Source organism: Schistocerca serialis, chromosome 1, assembly GCF_023864345.2.
Source record: "Schistocerca serialis cubense isolate TAMUIC-IGC-003099 chromosome 1, iqSchSeri2.2, whole genome shotgun sequence".
In the NCBI taxonomy this organism is placed as follows: Eukaryota; Metazoa; Arthropoda; class Insecta; order Orthoptera; family Acrididae; genus Schistocerca; species Schistocerca serialis.
Window position 1 is genome coordinate 747,287,558 of NC_064638.1, and position 22,881 is coordinate 747,310,438.

Consider the following 22,881-nt stretch of genomic DNA (forward strand, 5'->3'; position numbering starts at 1 on the left):
GAATGGAGTAGAACTGTCTTCAGTGATGAGTTTCACTTCGAACTGAGCCCCGACGAGCAGCGAAGACGTGTCTGAAGACGTCCCGGTCAGCGGTGAGAGACCAACGTGACGCTCGCCCGCTGTACGGCCCGACAACCTAGAGTGATGCTCTCTCTGGTGTCGCATTTCTATTCCTAGCAGAAGACTTTTAGTTGTCAACCCTTACAGCACACCGGTACGACAACGATACTCTTGGCCACGTTTTGTTGTCCTTCATGGCAAGCGAAATGTTTCGAATGGCTCTGAGCACTAACATCTGAGGTCATCAGTCCCCTAGAACTTAGAACTATTTAAACCTAACTAACCTAAGGACATCACACACATCCATGCCCGAGGCAGGATTCGAACCTGCGACCGTAGAGATCGTGCGGTTCCAGACTGAAGCGTCTAGAACCGCTCGGCCACACCAGCCGGCCCATGGCAAGCAATCCTGGGCTTACATTTCACCAAGATAATGCCCGCCCGCACACCGTGAGAATTTCTCCTGCTTGTCTTCGCGATTGCCAAACCCTGTATTGGCCAGCAAGGTCGCTGGAGCAAGACCCTCCAACCAACTCGGGACTTTGACGATTAACGTGCCAATTGAACAGAACTGGGCACGATAGCCCTCAGGTAGACATCCAACAACTTTGTCAATCAGTAGTGTCAAGCCGAATTAACTGCTTGCATAAATAACAGTGGACCAACGCGTTGTTGATTTACTCAGTTTGTGAATTGTAGTCTTTTTTTGGCTGTACATATACATGATATCAATGTTTTGTTTCGTAGAGTGTATTTTCGCATTTGGAGGAGAAGATGGGAATGGACATTTCGTCAAAAGGTCTCGCCGCACCGAAAAACATCCTTTTTTCAATGGTTATCATCCGAGCTCGTTTACAATATCCCGGACGCTTTCTTCCCCATTTCGCGATAATACAAAACGAGCTGCCCTTCTTTGAACTTTTTTGATGTTCTCCGTCAATGCTGCCTGTTGAGGACCCCTACCGTACACCAATACTTGATAAGCGGAGAGACATGCGAAGTGTAGCTAGTCCCTTTGGTAGATCCGTTGAATTTTCTAAGTATTCTGTAAGTAAAACGCACTCTTCGGTCCCCCTTCGCAACCCCCCGCCCCCTCCCCCCCACCCAACCACCATGTTTCATGTGATTGCTCCAGTTTAAGTTGTTGTAATGCATCGGTATTTCACTGGATCAACAACCTTTAAATTTGTATGATTTATCGTATAACCGAATTTAACGGAATTTTTTAGTTTTCGTGTGGGGGAACTCACCTAATTGTACAGGATCAACTGTCGCTTCTCATCACGGTTATCTCTTGCGTGAAACATTTTGTAATTCTTACTGATCTTCTGACGAGTTTACAAGACGGTAAAGACAGCATCATCTGCAAAACTTCGAAGAAGGCTATTCACATCGTCTGATAAATCGTTAATATACACTCCTGGAAATTGAAATAAGAACACCGTGAATTCATTGTCCCAGGAAGAGGAAACTTTATTGACACATTCCTGGGGTCAGATACATCACATGATCACACTGACAGAACCACAGGCACATAGACACAGGCAACAGAGCATGCACAATGTCGGCACTAGTACAGTGTATATCCACCTTTCGCAGCAATGCAGGCTGCTATTCTCCCATGGAGACGATCGTAGAGATGCTGGATGTAGTCCTGTGGAACGGCTTGCCATGCCATTTCCACCTGGCGCCTCAGTTGGACCAGCGTTCGTGCTGGACGTGCAGACCGCGTGAGACGACGCTTCATCCAGTCCCAAACATGCTCAATGGGGGACAGATCCAGAGATCTTGCTGGCCAGGGTAGTTGACTTACACCTTCTAGAGCACGTTGGGTGGCACGGGATACATGCGGACTTGCATTCTCCTGTTGGAACAGCAAGTTCCCTTGCCGGTCTAGGAATGGTAGAACAATGGGTTCGACGACGGTTTGGATGTACCGTGCACTATTCAGTGTCCCCTCGACGATCACCAGTGGTGTACGGCCAGTGTAGGAGATTGCTCCCCACACCATGATGCCGGGTGTTGGCCCTGTGTGCCTCGGTCGTATGCAGTCCTGATTGTGGCGCTCACCTGCACGGCGCCAAACACGCATACGACCATCATTGGCACCAAGGCAGAAGCGACTCTCATCGCTGAAGACGACACGTCTCCATTCGTCCCTCCATTCACGCCTGTCGCGACACCACTGGAGGCGGGCTGCACGATGTTGGGGCGTGAGCGAAAGACGGCCTAACGGTGTGCGGGACCGTAGCCCAGCTTCATGGAGACGGTTGCGAATGGTCCTCGCCGGTACCCCAGGAGCAACAGTGTCCCTAATTTGCTGGGAAGTGGCGGTGCGGTCCCCTACGGCACTGCGTAGGATCCTACGGTCTTGGCGTGCATCCGTGCGTCTCTGCGGTCCGTTCCCAGGTCGACGGGCACGTGCACCTTCCGCCGACCACTGGCGACAACATCGATGTACTGTGGAGACCTCACGCCCCACGTGTTGAGCAATTCGGCGGTACGTCCACCCGGCCTCCCGCATGCCCACTATACGCCCTCGCTCAAAGTCCGTCAACTGCACATACGGTTCACGTCCACGCTGTCGCGGCATGCTACCAGTGTTAAAGACTGCGATGGAGCTCCGTATGCCACGGCAAACTGGCTGACACTGACGGCGGCGGTGCACAAATGCTGCGCAGCTAGCGCCATTCGACGGCCAACACCGCGGTTCCTGGTGTGTCCGCTGTGCCGTGCGTGTGATCATTGCTTGTACAGCCCTCTCGCAGTGTCCGGAGCAAGTATGGTGGGTCTGACACACCGGTGTCAATGTGTTCTTTTTTCCATTTCCAGGAGTGTAGATAAAGAACAGCCTACAGCACTTTCTTGGGAAATCCCAGATACCGATTCTCTTTTCCTGGATGACTTCCTGTCAGTTACTACAAACTGGACATTTCTGACAGAAATTCATCTGCTCACGTGCATACGGATGATACACCATAGGCATACGATTTGATTAAAAGACACTTATGAGGAACGGTGTCAATAGCCTTCTGGAAAATTAATAATAAAGAACCAATTCGAGAGAAGTTTTACAGCCTCAGCTGCTGCCCTTTCTTCAGACTATCCCATATGATCTACTTTGGCAGCTCCATGCCCGGCTACGTGTCTGGAGGAATAGGCAAATGTTCTTTGAAGGAAAACTGCTACCAGTGCTTCCTGATCAGTAGTTTTCCATGACGCACCACCAACTGAACATGTGTATGCTACCGTTGTCGCGAACTTGGTCCCTATCATGCAGCAACTGTTGTTGATGTACTGCAAAGACGCATACAGACCGCATGGTGGAAAATTCGCCATTTATTCCATTCCTTGATGTTCAGAGACTCTGGTTGCAGCACACCAGGGCTTCACATTATACTGAATTCCCAATTTCAGAGGTCGTTAACAGTTCTATGACCATCCGTTTGTTCTCATGTGACTGAGATGCGCCATGAAATTCGTGTTGCATGCGTTCTTCTTGACTGTACATTGTTAGCAAACAGCGTTACAGTTGAGAATGTCGTTTAAGCTACCAAACAACGTATACCTTCTAAATCCATTATTTCATTGCTCGACTATGTGGCGATTCAACAGATTTGATGGCGTTTGGCGTCACGGTTATTTTGTCGCCTTAACTTGTTGGCTAAGCATCTCGGTGTATATTGCCGTAGAAAAGGTGTTTATCATGTCTTATAAACACTTAACTTTACTTTCTGTATCCGGACGAGAACATCTTAACTCTCTTCTTCCAAAACCCTGCAGCTTTAATGGCCTTGTCATTGCACAAAAATAGAGCTTCCGCTGTCCAAACTAACTCCATCCGTATGCACATGAGCAAATGTTCAATCGTCTCTGTATCTCTCCAAATTCACACAGGTCATTTTCAGAGTAGTTCCGCTTAACCATGTTTTCTTTGCATTTTGCGATCCCTATTCTTAATCTATTCAGTGCTCTCCATACAATAAGCTGTAGTTGCTACCCTTGTGTGAATTCCTCATTGGGATGTAGCTTTGTGGTTTGCAGAATGTCCAACCTTAAAGATAGGCGGTGGATCTCAAGTCAGCCTTCCAGCGGCATCGACAGTTAGATAATGCTCTTGCCTGACTTAAGAAGAATGGGAGAATGTTTGGTAATTATAAATCAAGTGCTGTATGTCGGTTTGCTGATTTTTTTCCCTCTCTGTTTCGCTGGCTACTTTGCGTCTGATTTCGGTGGTCCTATGGCCGCAAGTGGGTACATGTTGTGGACAGGTGTAGGCTCGAGGCATCCGATGACAATCCTGACAGTCTCATTTAATGCGACCTATTTGGAATGGTAAGACGCCTCCCATACTGGTGCCATATGTTCTCCAGTTACAAAACAGTGCCATTGCTGATGACCGACGGACTTCTGGTTGCGGTCCCACGTCAAAAATGGTTCAAATGGCTCTGAGCACTATGGGACTTAACATCTGAGGTCATCAGTCCCCTAGAACTTAGAACTACTTAAACCTAACTAACCTAAGGACATCACACACATCCATGCCCGAGGCAGGATTCGAACCTGCGACGGTAGCGGTCGCGCGGTTCCAGACTGAAGCGCCTAGAACTTTCGGCCACATCGGCCGGCCCCCATGTCGAACCCGTCAGTTTATGCTTAATATCGTTCCTTGCACGTATGTTTCCGTTTAGATGAGTGCACTGTTTTTTTTTTTTAATGACAGAGTACGGTCCGGGATGATTCCCAAGTATTTTGACTTGGTGCAGTGTTGTAGTCACATTCCTCTCCATTTATTTCCAGCTGACTGGACGCTTCTCTGTTACGCAAGTGGAAAGCGCATACGTACTTTTTCCTGGATTAGGTCACAGGCGATTTTCTTCATAGCAGTTATCTAAGGTGTGCAAATCCTCTGTCAGTTTTCTTTCGACCTCTTCAAATGTTCTTCCTAGAGCAGTAATGGCAGTGTCGTCTGCATATGTGTATGTCCTTATTTCCCACTGGTGCGGCTGGTCCTCTGTTCATACATTGCACAGAATGTGTCATAAATGTTTGCTTATATATTTTTATTCAAACGTATGTTGTAGAGCGCCGCTGCAAAATTGTGTATCGACGCCTACAGCGCAACAGCAGCTAGAGCGGCAAAGAACTTACTTCACGCGACAACTGGCCGCTAGAAAAGGAACTGGCAGTCATCCTTAATAATATCGTAGTTTTTAAAAGTAGTGGTAACGCTTTACATCTTTATGCGTTAATAATTCCAAAAATTTTTAGTGAGTACTGACTATGGGAGTCCAGGCATAGTCCGGAGCAAGTTTGCAGATGTGGTAAGTCAACTGTGAACAGAGAGACTAGCAGGAAATTTTGTAGCTCCTAGAGTTTTGTACCACTAATCATTGTCAGAATTTTTTGTCAACTGCAAGGTAACACTGCTAGTACGGGGAAATCTTGTGAAGTAACGGTTTAGAGAGTGCGCGTATATGAATTGTTAATTTATTGCAACGTTGCGCTGATAGGCTGTAGCTTGACCAAGCAATTGTTATTGGTACTTTGGTGTGAACATTTCTTGCGATCGGACAGTGATAAGATTTGTTCCGCGTCTTCTGGCATGCTGTCCTGTTCGGCAGCCTCTAAGATAATTGAATATCTGCTGTATTTGCGTTGGGAACTCGCATCCTCTAAAGTAATTGAATGGTTGCTTTGCGTGTATTGGAGATAGGTTTGGTGATCTGTGTTGAGCGAGGTATCGACTAAATCATAGGATATTTTGTTTAATAGGCATTAGATCTTTCTTGTTTTGTAAATAAAACTGCCTTTTCCTGATGCTAGTTACTTTATTTATGTATACGTAATGGAGTCGCAATATTTACGTTGTGAAAAACAGTGTACGACGAAATAGTTGTATCGATTGACAAAAGAACAATAGTCCACCACAAAAAAGAGTGAGAAACATGGTGAACAAGGCGTGGAGGGCGAGAACACAAAGATGTGATTATATGGCAGTGATAAAAGTCATTATTTAACCAACTACGTTAGCTGGTATAAGTGGCAAAAAATGCGGAACGGATATTGAACGTATGTGTGAGTATAAGTTTACGAATTAAGGCTTTGTGCGAGTGTGCTTGTTCGTTTGATGGAATTATGTTGCTTTTTAACTAGTTTACAGAGTGTCTAGAATATCAAGTGATCCAAATATAACATAAAAGTTTAAACTGATATTCGTACGAGACTGATACAAAAGTAATGCACTTCTCTCGGAGAGACGGATTTTTGATAGTACTGAATAACAGATACTGTTATTATTTACCAACGTTTGTGGCGTTGAGTCGGGCCTTCGCATGAATGTTGACGTACACACAATTATTGTGTAACACTGCAGTAATCCAAAAATGCGCCGTACGGTACAGATCCTTCGCGCATTTTTGCCATCTTTACCAACCAACAGATCTGTTTAAATAACGACTAGCGACTGCCACAATGTCCACACAACGAGCTCCTTCATCGCTGATAATTATTTTGAAACCAAATCTTTTTCTAACAAAAAATCCATTTTTTTCCTGGAAATCACATTGCACTATCTGCAACTCGTGTGAAATTGTTGATATTGATTTGAACTATATCTTTTGAATTATCACAGGAACGCGGTTGGAGATTACATTACCAGCTATCGCAATATGGGCACGTTAGGTTACTTGTCAACAACACTCAGTGTGTTCCGCTTGGACGTAAGTGAAGCGTTCATCAAGCCGATGGTAACTCCTGCCTTCCTGTCAGTCGACGCATCCACACTATTTTAGGGAACCAACAGTTTGAGATATGAAATGTGAAACCCGAATGCATGTAATTAAAAAGGTAAAAAGCAATAACTGACGCACAAAACTGTTTTGATTACGGACCGTTGTTATAAAACATTCCTTACCTAGATAATCATTCGTTTTTTTATGCTGGTCCTCGCTTTTCAGCTGCGTGTGATCCTATATTTTACTGCACATTTCACTTCGCTCACTTCTTACGCACTACTGCTTGTAGCTGTTCGACTGGTGATTGTGGAGGTATTTTCAGCGATTTCTGGACCTTTCAAGGAAGCCGTTCCATAGTGACCACCGACGTGTGGTTCAGATTGCTTTGCTGAAGATGAGACTCTCGTCCAGTTCAATTCAAAACATTATGCTTCGAACGGAGGCGCAATGCTTCCATAAAATCCCGTAATTCACTTTGCCTTGAATAACCCGGAGGTCTCAGACACCTGAATGAACAAACCAACAACAGGCAGGTTTGTGAAGACGCTGTCGTCTGACAGCAGACTCCCAGGTAGATGCTACTTTCCTTGACTTCCGGAAGGCGTTCAATACAGTTCAGCACTGTCGCCTGATGAACAAAGTAAGAGCCTACGGAATATCAGACCAGCTGTGTGGCTGGATTGAAGAGTTTTTAGCAAACAGAACACAGCATGTTGTTCTCAATGGAGAGACGTCTGCAGACGTTAAAGTAACCTCTGGCGTGCCACAGCGGAGTGTTATGGGACCATTGCTTTTCACAATATATATAAATGACCTAGTAGATAGTGTCGGAAGTTCCATGCGGCTTTTCGCGGATGATGCTGTAGTATACAGAGAAGTTGCAGCATTAGAAAATTGTAGCGAAATGCAGGAAGATCTGCAGCGGATAGGCACTTGGTGCAGGGAGTGGCAACTGACCATTAACATAGACAAATGTAATGCATTGCGAATATATAGAAAGAAGGATCCTTTATTGTATGATTATATGATAGCGGAACAAACATTTGTAGCAGTTACTTCTGTAAAATATCTGGGAGTATGCGTGCGGAACGATTTGAAGTGGAACGATCATATAAAATTATTTGTTGGTAAGTTGGGTACCAGGTTGAGATTCATTGGGAGAGTCCTTAGAAAATGTAGTCCTTCAACAAAGGAGGTGGCTTACAAAACACTCGTTCGACCTATACTTGGGTATTTCTCGTCAGTGTGGGATCCGTACCAGATCGGGTTAACGGAGGAGATAGAGAAGAGCGGCGCGTTTCGTCACAGGGTTATTTGGTAACCGTGATAGCATTACGGAGATGTTTAGCAAACTCAAGTGGCAGACTCTGCAAGAGAGGCGCTCTGCATCGCGGTGTAGCTTGCTCGCCAGGTTTCGAGAGGGTGCGTTTTTGGATGAGGTATCGAATATGTTGTTTCACCCTACTTATACCTCCCGAGCAGATGACGAATGTAAAATTAGAGAGATTCGAGCGCGCACGGAGGCTTTCAGACAGTCGTTCTTCCCGCGAACCATACGCGACTGGAACAGAAAAGGGAGGGAATGACAGTGGCACGTAAAGTGCCCTCCGCCACACACCGTTGGGTGGCTTGCGGAGTATAAATGTAGATGTAGAATGACGTACTAATATTGCTTTTCAGTTATGGCTTCGTCGAAAAAGCATTCGGACTTTATGTAATATCCCTAAAGTTATTAAATGGTTCAAATGGCTCTGAGCACTATGGGACTCAACTGCTGAGGTCATTAGTCCCCTAGAACTTAGAACTAGTTAAACCTAACTAACCCAAGGACATCACAAACATCCATGCCCGAGGCACGATTCGAACCTGCGACCGTGGCGGTCTTGCGGTTCCAGACTGCAGCGCCTTTAACCGCACGGCTACTTCGGCCGGCCCTAAAGTTATTAAGGCTAATGCGAAAATGATGCCTTTGGTAAGAAAACGGCAGAGGTTCTCCCACAACCTTGAACAAATTGAGCTTCTATCCCGTCTCAATGGCCTCACCGTCGACTGAATATCAACTCCTAATCTTCTCCACTTTTTCCTTCCTTGGAACAAAACGGACGTCTTTGACATTCTAATGGGCGAAGTCCCGTCTTCCCTGTCACATATCTGCATATTCAATTTTGGTTTAGGCACCTTTGCCTGTTCCAGTTTAAAATACACTGTAGCTGATGACGTAGGACTAGTTACTTTTCTTTAATGGAGATTAAGCTCCAATTACAATTCGTCACAAGTTAAAAACGGATCAGGATTTTAATCCGGATTTTTATCTTTCGCAAACAGTAGGCAACCAACTGTACAATCTTTTCTGTCAGTTTATGTCACTACCGAAGAACCATTTCCTAATATCAGTCCTATATGGAGTCTATGTTAAAACTTTATTTACAACACGTTTCATTACACTTGCTGGGACGTCGTCAGTAATAGCATGAGCCGACGGTTTTCATCGGGTGTGACTCATCCAAAACAACAAAGACAGATCTGGTTGGTCGGACTACTCTTATAAGAATTTTTTGCTTTAACCACCACAATATATCGGTCCGTACGTCGTCATGGTCTTACCTTTTAATGGTGAAAGGAGTACTGCGCTGAAATATGAAGCCGATGACTGACAACTTTTACAATACCAGGTAATGAGAGACTGCAGCGGTAGTATAAAGGATCACCTGCAACGAGTCGAGTGACGTTAATTTTTAAGAAAGTGAGACATATCTGTTATCAAGTTTGTTTGCGCGGCCATCTTCCGCAGTAAGCAATATTAATTTTGTAAATAAAAAGTCCCTTTCCTTGCTGCAATGTATTTTACTACTTCCAGACGCGTTTCGCCATATACTTTAACGCATCTTCCGTTGAATGTTCTGTTCTGATATGCGAGATCTTTAGATTCAAATCTTGCATATCAAAACTAAACTGTATTATTCTAGATTCCACTGAAGTTGTCTTAAAGTAAAAGGCCAAACGCGGCTAGGAGAAATAAAATACACTGCAGCGAGGAAAGGTGGTTTTTATTTACAAGACGAACATATCTCTTATGTTTGATTTCCTCGTAGAACAAGAAAGGTTTGCAACTTTCGTTTCGCGCAGATTGCACGTTCACATTAACAAGAATTAATTACAATGCAATCTGGCTGACGTGATGAGCTGTTGATATGTGTCGGGGATTAAAGAAGCAGCGGATTCCTTTTGCGTCAGAATACACTGTAACTAAAACTGTTTCTCCTAAGAAAAAATGAAGTACACATTACAGGAGAATACATAAAGGTTTCCTAACCCAGTAAACTTAAACTTTCTTGCAAAGTGGGTCAAAATGCTACAGCAGCCCTCTTTAATTTTAGAACGCTGTGCCACTGATACTTTTCTGCATTGGTGTTTGCCAGTTTCGGTAAATCGTCTGGGGTGCTCAACACGGCAGTTACTGGAACGAACTGTGACGTCATCTACTGTGAAATAGTGCGGAAATTATTCTTTTTCTTTTCCTCCTTTTGAGCTTGTCTGATGCTCGATCACTTCTCTGCCTTCAGTGCTTTTCGGAACACTGTTCGTCTCTGTTTCTGTCGAAAGACAAATACTGCTCTCGTGTAGGTTGCGGAGTTGTTCCGCGATGCATGACGCGGCTTAGAAGCCGCGTCAGATGGTTTCCCCAGCATTGAAGGGGAACTACCGCCATTGCCATTTCCTCGGACAGAAAAGTTAGTGGTCGCGAGCCCCAGGCTAACACTACGAATCCCTTCAGGACTTACGCCCAAGCACTTCCAAATTTTTCACTTCTATGTGCTTGATATAAAGAGATGATCTGCGTTTTCCACATGAAAATCTGTAATCCTGGAAACTATAATGCGCGTTTCTCGATAGTTTCACTTACAGCATATTTTAGTGTCTTCGTCCAGCGATAGGAAAGGGCAGAAATAAGTTTTCAATAAAGTGAGTCGTCTGCGCTAGTCCCAGCCAGTCCTTTGCACTTTCTAAAACATCAGTCGCATATTGCTGGTGAAGGTATACCATCAAAATAACGTCGACCACTGATTTATCTTCATCATATCTTTCCCTGACTGCTACATCACTCCTCATGGCTTAATAACGTAAATGAAAGCACTTGTAATTCATGTTGTTCTAAATAATAAATATGTCTGATTGCAGGAAATATCTGCCCTATTATTTCAACTGTTTGTGTCCCTCTAAGATACTCGACGATAAATATAAGTATATTGGGGTGATATAATCTGACGGATTGATCTGAGTGCCTAAAGTGCTGTTAGCTGAATAAACTATTTATGAGAAATTTCTGTCATAACTTATGCTAGTCAGAAATATTCAACAGCCATCTGAAGGAAATAACCTAACGTCAGAAAGTAGGTTAAGAACATAAGCAGAAACTTCCTATCAGCTGACATATCCGTTATGATGCAAACAATGACGTGTAAACGCAGTACGTGTCCAAGATATAAGAACGTTAAGGCCGTTTATCGGTGACGTCTGCTCAACCATGAAGACAACTGGCTGTAAAAATTCCTAAATGTCTTACGGCGCACGAATGTTATGCCAGCGATTTGCAGCGTCCTTTATTGCTATTCCAGATATAGCTTGACGTGAACACGCGATAACCCAGCTGGTATGTGTGATGACAGCGTAAACTCATCGCCAGCACAAAGCAGAAGTCCATTGCATTGCATTTCCTTGTAAAGGCAGACTTAATTTGTTTTATGAGATTACTTTTTCATCACTTTCTTCATCAGTGCTGTTAATGGCAATGCAAACCGTTCTCTGTGCATCGTTGTATTAATGATAATCGCTTTTTCGGCAGCATGTTTAATACTACTTCTACAGTAAATTTAGAAATAAGGAATTGTTTCATCCTTCTCTGAACTACTATCTTAACATCTCAGTAGCCCGCCTTGGTAAGTTGTGGTTTGAACATTATTCTCGATCAAGTGTCGAATTTCTCTGTAACTAGCATTCCATTTTCTTTCCATATCAAGCACTGACAACAGCACTTCCTTAGCGTAGCTGCATTTGAGGAGATTCTGATCCTCCGGCCATTTTCTTATGTATTTGTTTATTTATTTATTTACGCGTCATGTTTTGTAGGACCAAATTGAGGAGAAAATCTCCAAGGTCATGGAACATGTCAGTACATTAGATTACAATATAAAAGTAATGACAGATAAAAAAAAAAAATGTTTATGAACCCGAAAAAAGTCAATCCATAAGTGTAAGTAAATACAATCGACAATACAACAAGAATCAGCTTCATTTTTCAAGGAACTCCTCCACAGAATAGAAGTAGTGACCCATGAGGAAACTCTTCAGTTTCGATTTGAAAGTGTGTGGATTACTGCTTAGATTTTTTAATTCTAGCGGTAGCTTATTGAAAATGGATGCAGCAGTATACTGCACACCTTTCTGCACAAGAGTTAAGGAAGTCCGATCCAAATGCAGGTTTGATTTCTGCCGAGTATTAACTGAGTGAAAGTGGCTTATTCTTGGGAATAAGCTAACATTGTTCACAAGAAATGACAGTGAGGAATATATCTATTGAGACAAAATGTAAAAATACCCACACTCGTGAACAGGGATCGACAAGAAGTTCGTGAACTTACATCACTTATTGCCCGAACCGACAGTTTCTGAGCCAAAAATATCCATTTAGAATCGGAAGAGTTACCCCAAATTATAATACCATACGACATAAGCGAATGAAAATAAGCAAAATAGACTAATTTTCGTGTCGAACGATCACTCACTTCAGATACCGTTCGAATAGTAAAAATGACAGAATTAAGTCTCTGAACAAGATCCTGAACGTGGGCTTTCCACGACAGTTTACTATCTGAACACCCAGAATATTGAACTGTTCAGTTTCACTAATCATATGCCAATTCTGTAAAATTAAAACGTTAGGCTTTATTTAATTGTGTTATAAACTGTAAAAACTGAGTCTTACTGCGATTTAGCGTTACTTTATTTTCTACAAGCCATGAAATTAGGTCATGAACTGTACTATTTGAAACTGGGACAATGTTGCACACAACATCCTTTAGTACCAAGCTAGTGTCGTCAGCAAACAGAGTTTTTAGAGTTACCCGTAATACTAGAAGGCATATCATTTATATAAACAAGGAAAAGGAGTGGCCCCAACACTGATCCTTGGGTACTTGACTGTACCCCACTCAGACCTCACTTCACAGCCATTCTCAACATTGTGAATAATGATTTTTGCTGTCTGTTGCTAAAGGAAGAGGTGAACCAATTGTGAGCCGCTTCCCGTATTCTGAAATGGTGCAACTTCTGAAGCAATATTTTGTGATCAACACAATCAAACGACTTAGTTAAATAAAAGAAATATATGCCTACCGTTCGAAACCTTTTGTTTAACCCATCCAGTAACTCGCAGAGAAAAGAGAATATGGAATTTTCAGTTATTAAACGACTTCGAAAGCCGAACTGTACATTTGATAGCAAATCGTATGATATAAAATGATCAATTATCCTTACATACACAACCTTTTCAATGACTTTGTGGCATAGAAATAGGTCTAAAATTGTCTACATTATCCTTTTCTCCCTTTTTACAAAGCGGATTTACTGCTGAGTACTTTAATCGTTGAGGAAACTGAGCATTATTAAAGGAAAATTTACACATATGGCTAAATAGAGGTGTAACATGCGCAGCACAATATTTTAATATTCTGCTAGGCTCCCCATCATTTCCATGAGAGTCCTTAGTCTTCAGTGATTTAATTATTGACTCAATCTCCCCCTTGTCTGTATCAAAGAGAAGTATTTCAGACATCAATCTCGGAAAGGCATTTGCCAAGAAAGTTATATGATTCCCTGTAGAGGATAATTATTTATTTAATTCACCAGAAATGTTCAGAAAATGATTGTTAAATACTGTACATATATCTGATTTATCAGTAACAGAATTTTTTTTACTACGAACTGACTTTATATCGTAGACCTTGTGCTGCTGACCAGACACTTCCTTCACAACTAACCATATGGTTTTAATTTCATCCTGTGAATTAGCTGTTCTGTTTGCGTACCACATGCTCTTTGCCTTCCTAATAACATTTTTAAGCCCCTTACAATACTGTTAATGGGCTACTGTAGCTTGATTGTCTCTCGTGTATTGATAAAAGCGAGGACAATGAAGCTGGTAGTGCGGTAATTGTGTAGACTGCGCAAGTCCACGTTGGCTTATTTCGTACACAGTTTACAGGAGAAAACAGAGGAATATCGAGGCCTGCAGCACTTACAGGAAATGTCTAAGGCGCCCTGTCACGGTTCGCGTGGCTCCCCCGCCGGAGGTTCGAGTCCTCCCTCGGACGCGCGCGCGCGCGTGCGCGTGCGTGTGTGCGTGCGCGTGTGCGTGTGCGTGTGCGTGTGCGTGTGCGTGTGCGTGTGCGTGTGCGTGTGCGCGTGTGTGTGCGTGTGCGTGTGTGCGTGTGTGCGTGTGTGCGCGTGTGCGTGTGCGTGTGTGCGCGTGTGCGTGTGCGTGTGTGTTGTCCTTAGCGTTAGTTAGTTTAAGTAATGTGTAAGCTTAGGGACCGATGACCTCAACAGTTTGGTTCCGTAAGATCTTACCACAAATTCCCAATTTCCAAACTGTAACGACGACGTAAATAAGAAGTGGGCACCTTTAAAATGCCAAAGAATATCACGGCGATTGTAGCATGATGGGTTGTGGTAATAAATGAAAGTGTAGCACTATTTTGTGTACGAGACACGTCTATCTGTGTGTCTGGTGGTCCCTGACAGAACGATTTGATATGAATCTCACAAAATTATTCAGTAATGAAGAATAAATACTTGAAAGGTTTTGGAAGATTGCTTTTTGTAGACGAATTGCAATCTCTTATCAATAAAGAGACAGCCTGTCAAAAGCTTTAGCTCAAACACAGAGATACAAATCAAATCCCCAAGGAAAATTAGTGAGTTAGGAGCTTTAGATTTCTGTTAGCGCGTCTTGAGTGGCTTTGCCTCTGGCTGAGGCTAAGAGTAGTGGCTGCGTTTTACAATAGTTTTTTGTTGTGTAAACCTTCTCATAAAAAGTCATCTTAGAAATTTCATCACTAGGTAAACATATACGAGTATTGTCTCGTGGCTTTATAGGGAGAACAACAATGCATGCCAGACAAAGCGGCACAAGCCACCTGCGCTTTCATATTCTAGATAGATTGGACTTACGTCTTGGAGCAACTGGGAACGATAATTTTCATGTTTAACCTTGAAACATTGTCAGCGTCTCCCTTATTATTTACTTACTTTGAAGTGCTTTGTGTAATTTTTATACAAGCAGGTTTTCCCACCATGAGTGATAAATATTTAGTATCGTTGATAGTGTTATGGCGTTGTAGGTATAATTCTAAATATCCCATATATTTATCATTTGCCGAATAATAAGCTTTCCGGTCAAAATATTAGCCACACACTTACAAAAAGCACACAGGTCGCTTTGGAACGCTGCAGGTGCTTTAAAACTGGTACCAGGCGGTCATGGGAGCATTCAGCGCTAAAGTGAAGTGGTATGATGTGAGCCACTCGTTTCTACGGGATCAGCGCATCAGGAGGGTAAGCGTACGGAGGTGACAGAATGACAGAAAGGAGCTGTCCATTTGGATATGAGCAGACCACGAATGGTTTTGCGGCGAGTTCTTGGTCTATCAAAGCGGACTCTACAACATGTCTACAAGATGCGGCGTAGGAACGGCGGTCGCTAAAACGTGCTGGCCGGCAGTGTCACGCCTTACCAACGACAGTCGGTTTCAAACCCGACAGGAGTTTCTGCCTTCTGTGGACGCGGGTCCGCCATTGTCCGCATGGACAATGCGAAGGGAACGCACGCTACCTCGCAAAGGGCCAGTGTTCACACCAAAGCTTGAATTTACGCGTCTTCACTGGGCCAAACACTGCTGAAAATCGGGCAGCAACTTCCTGGAGGCGTGAAATGTGGTCTGACGACTCGCTAATTGTACCTCTCATTAAACGGTACTAGGCGTCGAATACACCGACGGCGCAATAAAGGGTTTAACCCGTAACGTGTGAGGGGTATCGTGCAGCCCTGGTTCTCTGATGTTTTGGAAGTGTTTTCCATACCATGTCTTGGACCCAGTCATTCAGTACTGTGAGCATTATCAACTATATTTATTTCAGCATTCTCGTTGACCAAGTGTTGCACTTTCTTTTACATCTCCATGATGAGTGTGCTGTGGACATTTCCCTCTACGAAGGTCTCAACAGCCATGTTACAAGGGATGCGCACGTATATTCCTGGTCTGAGAAACACTCAGCCATGCTAGTGAGTACGACTCCCCAATTAAATCATCCAGTCATAAATCCACAGAAAATTCGGTAGTCCTACGGGATGTACTCATCAATGAGTCGCTTCAGGTGCATGTGGTATACCTGCAGAAATTTGTGAACTACCTTTCACGCCTAATTGGGGCCGTCATCGAGGCAACAGACGATGTTACACTGTATTAGGGTATGGTCTCCTATGGGTGAGAATGTTTTGTCACGTGCCCTTATGCATCACAATGTTATCAATAAAACACATGAAATTTTTTTACTATTTTAGTTGCTCATTGAGACTAAGATGTCCCATTTAAATCATTTCATTTTGTGATATTATGAAAACACAGACAACAAGAACAAGTTAGAAATAGATAGCTTCATTGTAGCGAAACAACTTAAATTAATAAAGGCAGGTCTTCCGGTCCACACTGTGTACGACAGAGGCTTGTTTCAGAATCTGCTAACCCAACAGCTCCACATTTACCAGTCATATGCGACCGCTCGCTCGACGAAAAAAGACTGGAATGTTTCACACTTCACACCAGCGCTGAAGAAAGGAAATAGTATAAATCGATGAATTACAGACCCACATCACTGACGTCGATTTGCAGTAGAATTTTGGAACTGTGTTCGAACTTCATGAATGACCTCCAAGAAAATGATCTTTTGAGCACGGATTTAGAAAATATCGTTCTTGTTCCAGAATGAGATATTCACTCTGCAGCGGAGTGTGCGCTGATATGAAACTCCCTGGCAGATTAAAACTGTGTGCCGGACCGAGACTCGAACTCGGGACCTATGCCTTACGCAGGCAAGTGCTCTACCAACTGAGCTACCCAAGCACGACTCACGCCCCGTCCTCACAGCTTTACTTCTGCCAGTACCTCGCCTCCTACCTTCTAAACTTTACAGTAGCTATCCTGCGAACCTTGCAGAACTAGCACTCCTGAAAGAAAGGATATTGCGGAGACATGGCTTAGTCTCGGCCTGGGGGTTGTTTCCAGAATGAGATTTTCACTCTGCAGCGGAGTGTGCGCTGATATGAAACTTCCTGGCATATTAAAACTGTGTGCCGGACCGAGACTCGAACTCGGGTCCCGAGTTCGAGTCTCAGTCCGGCACACAGTTTTAATCTGCCAGGAAGTTTCATCGTTCTTGTTGTTCCTTTAAATCATGAGCAGCTCTTCATTAATACGAAGTAATGAGTGCTATCGACAGGGGATCTCAAATTGAGTTCTTATTTCTGTACTTCCAGAAGGTTCTTGACACCCTTCCACGCAAGCGTGTTGTAATCAGATGACATCCCCAAGGAGTATGGTCTTAGTTGTGGGACTGTATTCGTGATTTTCTATCTCAAAGGTCACAGTTTGTAACTATTGACAGGAAGTGAAACAGAAATTGTATCTGTGGTTTCCTAAGGAAGAGTTATACGCAGTCTGCTATTCTTACACTATATAAACGATTTAGGAGACGATCTGAGCAGCCTTATTAGAATGCTCGCAGATGATGCTCTCGTTCATTGTCTAGAAACCTCGTCAAAAGACCAATACGAATTACAGAATGTGTTAACACGAGATATATGTGTGGTGAGAGACGTGACAATTGACCCTGAACACTTAGAAGTGTGATTTTATACAGAGGACTACTAAAAGGAATCTTTAAAATTTAGGTTACACGATAGATCATACAAATTTAAAAGGTTGTCAGTTCACCTAAATACGTGAGGATTACAATTACAAACAACTTAAATTGGATCCATCACATAAAAAATTTGTGGGAAAGGCGAACCAAAGATTGGGTGTTATTGGCAGGAGGCTTATAAGATGCAACAAATCCACTCAAGAGACTCCCTACATTACTCTCGTTTATACTCATGTAGAGCATTACTGTGCGGTGTAGGAACCTTCCCCAATATGACATCGAAAAAATTCAAAGGACGGTCGGTCGTCGTGTATTATCACGAAAAGGTGAAGAGGGTCAGGCATCTAATAAGCGAGTGGGAGTTGCAGTAGTTAAAACAAAGGCAGTTTTTCGTTGCGGCGGGATCTTTACACGAAATTTCAATCACCAGCTTCCTCTTCCGAACGCGAAAATATTTTGTTGACACCCACCTACAAAGAGAGAAAGGCTTATCGAAATAAAATTAGAGAAATCAGAGCTCCCAGGGAAAATTTAAGCGATAGAATTGGAAGGAAAATCAGCATTGGCCGTATTTTGTTGTTTTATTGTCAGCAAAATCGATTTTCGGTCACTTAGTGACCATCCTCAGTGCTGTAATATAAAATTAAAATTGGTAGGCGCTGGTATCAAGCTATAACCTCAAGCTTAGAGCGATCACATAAACTCGAAAATCGATTTTGCTGACAATAAAACAACAAAATACGGCCAATGCTGATTTTCCTTCCAATTCTATTCACTATTTGGTCGTGGTGCACACAACACGCCATGGAGTCGCCAATCAATAAAATTTAAGCGTTCGTTTTTCCAGCGTGAGAGTGGAAATATGCTGAAGTTGCAGATAGTCTGAACGTGGTTCAGCGAATCCTCCGCCAAGCATTGAAGTGTGAATTACAGAGTAGTGATGTAAATGTTCGATCAACAAATTCGTATTACCATCACAAATTAATTGTAGGAAGAACAAAAAAAAAGCTTCCCACCTTTTGACAGTTTCTACAGTGTATTGGTTGGTAAGAAACACCGCTCGCCTCTGAGCAGCTCGTCCCCGCGACGCATTTCACAGCAGGCGATTGACGCTCACGGTGTAATGAAGGCTCGCTCCCTTCTGGCGCCATCGGAGGGAAGCTCTGTGCCAGGGCCGCCACGCCACGGTGGCGAAGCTCCGCAGCGGCCAGCCGTGTCCGACACGACACGTCACGTCCTGTCGTGTTGGGCGCCACGACCGCCATAAGCACTAAATGGGTTTGAAATGTGTCGTACACCTTCACTGTCACGTCGCTTGTTTACCAAACATAGGCAAGAAATTACACTACTGGCCATTAAAATTGCTACACCACGAAGATGACGTGCAACAGACGCGAAATTTAACCGACAGTAAGATGCTGTGATACGCAAATAATTAGCTTCTGAGAGCATTCACACAAGGCTGGCTCCGGTGGCGACACATACAACGTGCTGACAAGAGCAAAGTTTCCAACCGATTTCTCATACACAAACAGCAGCTGACCGGCGTTGCCTGGTGAAACGTTGTTGTGATGCCTCGTGTAAGAAGGAGAAATGCGTACCATCACGTTTCCGACTTTGATAAAGGTCGGATTGTAGCCTATCGCGATTGCGGTTTATCGTATCGCGACATTGCTGCTCGCGTTGGTCGAGATCTAATGACTGTTAGCAGAATATGGAATCGGTGGGTTCAGGAGGGTAATACGGAACGCCGTACTGGATCCCAACGGCCTCGTTTCACTAGCAGTCGAGATGACAGGCATGTTATCCTGATGGTTGTAACGGATCGTGCAGCCACGTCTCGATCCCTGAGTCAACAGATGGGTACGGTTGCAAGACAACCACCATCTGCACGAACAGTTCGACGAAGTTCGCAGCAGCATGGACTATCAGCTCGGAGACCATGGCTGCGGTTACCCTTGACGCTGCATCACAGACAGGAGCGCCTTCGATGGTGTACTCAACGACGAACCTGGGTGCACGAATGGCAAAACGTCATTTTTTCGGATGAATCCAGGTTCTGTTTACAGCATCATGATGGCCGCATCCGTGTTTGGCGATATCGCCGTGAACAAACGTTGGAAGCGTGTATTCGTCATCGACATACTGGCGTATCACCCGGCGTGATGGTATGGGGTGGCATTGGTTACACGTCTCCTTCACCTCTTCACCTCTTGTTCGCATTGACGGCACTTTGAACAGTGGACGTTACATTTCATATGTGTTACGACCCGTGGCTCTACCCTTCATTCGATCCCCACGAAACCCTACATTTCAGCAGGATAATGCAAGACCGCATGTTGCAGGTCCTGTAGGGCCCTTCTGCATACAGAAAATGTTCGACTGCTGCCCTGGCCAGCACATTCTCCAGATCTCTCACCAATTGAAAATGTCTGGTCACTGGTGACCGAGCAACTGGCTAGTCACAATACGCCAGTCACTACTCTTGATGAACTGTGGTATCGTGTTGGAGCTGCATGGGCAGCTGTACCTGTACACGCCATCCAAGCTCTGTTTGACTCAATGCCCAGGCGTATCAAGGCCGTTATTACGGCCAAAGGTGATTGTTCTGGGTACTGGTTTCTCAGGATCTATGCACCCAAACTGCGTGAAAATGTAATCACATGTCAGTTCTAGTATAATATATTTGTCCAATGAATACCCGTTTATCATCTGCATTTCTTCTTGGTGTAGCAGTTTTAATGGCCAGTAGTGTAGTATGTCCGAAATTAATGTTTGTTAAAATTAGTTTCTCAGATTTACAAAACATTGTCAATGAAGGTAATTATTGCAAAGCACGTACAAGCTGAAATATAGCAGTATTACGCTTCAATCTGGCCATCTGCTTAGCCCTGACAACATCTTGTATCGTGTAGAAATGAGCACTTTGCTGCATTGTAAAATTTTGATACTGTTAACGAATAACGCTAAGCTAGGTAGAAATGATCATGTTTGCCCGCGTGGCTTGTAATTAACGTCTTTATTTGTAAGGATGATCTAGTGTTTGATCGAAACTGGTAGTTATATTACAGCAGCGATGTACAGCTGTTGTTCCAAATGATTCTTCAGAAACACATGAACAATCGGTGAGTCGCTCAGGATGTAAATGGAAATAAACACTGGGGTCACTGTACAAATCAGTTTTGCAGCAGTAAGTAATTTTTTACTTTCTTCTAATTCACCTATCATGAAACAAACCTGTACTGCTTAAATGAAACAATGTATCACCAGATACCCAAAAAACATCAACTCTCACTCATCTCGGGCTTTGTTTATGACCGGACGCTGTGGCCGAGCGGTTCTATGCACTTCAGTCCGGAACGGCGCTGTTGCTATGGTCGCAGGTTCGAATCCTGCCTCGGGCATGGATGTGTGTGATGTCCTTAGGTTTAAGTAGTTCTAAGTCTAAAGGACTGATGACCTCAGATGTTAAGCCCATAGTGCTGAGAGCCATATGCACCATTTAGCTTTGGTTATGAGCACAGCATTGTTACGTATTAGTGTACTCTGAACACGCGTCAGCCAGTGACCTGTCTTCAAAACAAAAGACAAATATGTGTAGTATAAAGCTCTACAAAGCATACCACCACCTTAGTTATCAGAACTATACATCGTGGTCTAGATTTATGGGAGCTTAGGGACAATGAGAGTATTCGGTACCAGCGTAACATTATTGGTTGGTGATTTTAGGTAGCATAAATGCAGTGTCACTTCAGCTGTCTGTAGCACACGAAAAAGTACTGTCTAGCAGCCATGGGCGTCCGCAGAAATTTATCCAAGTGGGGGGCGGGCGGGGGGGGGGGGGGGGGGGGGAAGATCGGAAAACTGTCATTTTTCACACAACTGCTCAGGTGAGGTTGAGAACGTGTGGTGCTTCAAGAACTTAGAGTAAAAGTGACAAGAAATAAATCAAACGTGTCTCACACGATTGATGGTTTCGCACACCGTATTTTTAAGGTAGATACTTTGCTACCTACCTGCGACGATTTTTTTAAATGCTATTCATATGCATTACCTGCCGCCTTCTAGATTCAGTGATGTAATTCACATGCCTATATCAGCAGTATTGACTTCGTACTGCAAATTAAAAATATGAAAGAGAAGGAAAATGAGAAAGGTTGAGGAAATCCTGTTGGCATCAGCAAGAGTAACCAGCAAACATTACCACACTAATTCTCTTCAAAATGGAGAAATAAAAAATAAACTTGAGAAAAGGTTTCCAATTTTGATGCACTCTATAACACTTAGTTTGTGCAAAGAACTTAACATTTGTTCATCTTAATCAATATTGTGCATTATTTTCTTGCTTTCAATTTTTTTGAGTTGGAAAAAAAGTAATTTGAAAGCTAAATTATTTTGGATGTCTGGATAGACTAGATGACTGCAGGAAACCTATGAAACTAAACACAAACTGGTCAGTAGAATCTATTTTTAACAGCTTGGGACTGAACCAAGGCAGTTCTTTCCAGACTGAACTGCTGCATTCGTAACTTCATGACTGCATGTTGAGCTGTGTTGTACTCCATACTTTACAAGGCCCAAATTCCTAGAGCGAACGTATTTTCCACGGTGAAAGATCACACATTATTCCATATCTCGTAGCGCCGAAAATTGTATTTTCTATTTTCGAATGATGCATTTATGTCCAGACACAGTATAACATGGCCATTTCCTTCAGCGACATGCAGCGTGAAACTGAATGGTGAATCAGCAAGCCATCGAGGATCTTCATCCAAAGACGCTACTGTTGAGCAGCAAGGGGAGGAGGCGCCCTTATGGCACTGGGGACGGCTGTTGCGCATGTGAATTGCTCTTATGTTTACGTTGTGCTGGCATTTGGCGTCGGATCCCGTGATACAGGATTTTGGACCAGACTCTTTCTGCAGTTCTGTAAAGGCTGCACGAGGACAAAAGCAGCGAAGAGACTGGGGTAACTATTTAGATTATGTGCAGAGGTTGGCTTCCTCCTTGACTACAGGACTGCGCCGAAACCGCTGCCGCGTATAGAAAATGGCGTAATTTCCCGAAGCTATATACTGATTACCCGAGCTAATGTATTTATTGTAGC